The following is a 2,042-nucleotide window of genomic DNA, read 5'->3' as shown; positions in this document are numbered from 1 at the left end:
GCTTTTGCATGAAATAGTTGCTTTAATCAAATTGAGAAATAACGAACCCTCACTATACCCTAAACCAACCCTACCTAAACCTTAAACGAAACCTCACTAAACCCTAAATGAAACCTCACTAAACCATAAACGACCCTGACGAAAGCCTTCATAAAAGGTCCTTATACTCTAAACTCTTATCATTGGTGATGACAATGTATTGAGATTCACCAATTATGTACAGTTTTATTCTTTTTTTGCTTCATGTATTAACAGTAATTTAGAGGATTAGGGATGATAAGCACCAACGTTTAGTAATAGGTTTGCGTGGCTTATTTGGCACATTTTATCGGTTTACTTTAGGTAGAATACATGTAATCTAATTATTGAAACGATGTCGTTTTTGTTTATGTTTTGACCTACTCTCCTTTGTTCCTCATTATTTCACGACAGAGAGAAACCTAGGGGGGAAAACTTGGCGACCAAATCAATCATGTCTTCGGTCAATTCTTCGTCCGAATCAAGAGATGGAATCACCAAACAACGTGGAATTCCCACAAGATGTAATTGCGGTGAGGCAGCGGCTCTTTTCACTTCAAAAACAGTTAAAAATCCGGGAAGATTATTTCATTCTTGTCCGATGGGATCTGAGAAGGTTAGTCGTGTAATCATATAACCTTTCCTTTGTTTCACTCTAACCGTTTGATTGATGGTAATGATGAAGGACATAACCCACTTGTTCAAATGGACTGATCGGTCTGTTGTTGAGGAAATTGAAGACTTCCAGGAACTGGTTGACGTGTTGCTCATTGACAATTCCCAGTTTCAGAATTCATTGACAGCTTGTGAGACCATGCTGAAATGCCAGGAGAGTAGAATTGAAGAAATGGAAGATGTGATTGGACGTTCTGAAGAGAAGACCATCGAATGCATTAGGGAATTAAGGTTCATAAAAGCTTTGTTTGTGTTTTGTTTGGTGATGGTCTTCATGTACCTTAACTATGCATGATGGCCATTGTGTAACCCAATCTGTTGTTTTTGGTTTCTCAAATAAGTGTAAGAATATGTTTCTTGTTCTTTCTTGGTGATTGCTTTTAGTGTTTTTTTTCTTGCGTTTGATGTTGTTTTTTAGTTTGGAGTTTGTGGTCCTCTTGGTACCTACCATCTTCTATTGTTTTCATGTTCACTTTTGCTTCAGTTTTATGTTATGAAGAAGTTACAAAGCCTTTAAAAAAAAATCCAAAAAGTTTTGAAAAAACCAAACTGTCAAATACCAAGTTCGATTTGTCTCAAGAATACCAATAGAGTAATAAGCAAATAAAGACAACAGAGAACACACAGAACATACTAAATAGGTAAATCACAAGTTCCTCTCTTGTGTCCTTCGGTACCACAGCGGCTGCACTTGTGCTTTTTGTTCTTTTTTGATCCTTGAGAAGATCTGATCTTGTCTTCTACTGTTTCATACCTTTTCTTTACTGGTCTACCGGAAATCTTTCTTGCCTCTGGTGGTAGGACCTTCGCAAGCTTAACCTCAGCTGGGACATTCCAATCAACTTCTGGAACTGCTATTGGATTAATGGATTCGGCATAGGCAGTTCTCCACGTTGCAGTGGTGTAGACGACATCAGTAAATCTGTGTACTTCCATACCTGTGTCAAAAAAAACGGAGACAGAGTAATGTCTATATGCTGCCAAAACACTCAAATAAAATTAGGCACCAAGATCATTTAAGTATACTTCCATACCTCGTGAATAAATTGCAGGAATGGCGTGTCTGCATGGTAGTTTTCCTAACTCGTACTTCTCTCATGTGCATGTTCTTCTTTCCAAATCAACATGACAATTGTGGGAACCAAAATTCGCACTGTCGATTTCCGTTTAAATTAAGAAACTAGGAAAACCCTAATTTCCTAGAGGTCCCAGATCACTGCGAGAGCCAACGGCAAGTGACCAAATATATGCGGAAATCATGAAAAGATAACAAACGAGTTTAGAGAAAACAGTAGATCTTATTTCGAGTCCGCGTGAGAGCGTTGCGATCATTACAAGAGATCATAAAA

The sequence above is a fragment of the Brassica oleracea genome, chromosome C2, assembly GCF_000695525.1.
Source record: "Brassica oleracea var. oleracea cultivar TO1000 chromosome C2, BOL, whole genome shotgun sequence".
In the NCBI taxonomy this organism is placed as follows: domain Eukaryota; kingdom Viridiplantae; phylum Streptophyta; class Magnoliopsida; order Brassicales; family Brassicaceae; genus Brassica; species Brassica oleracea.
This window is presented reverse-complemented; position numbering follows the sequence as displayed.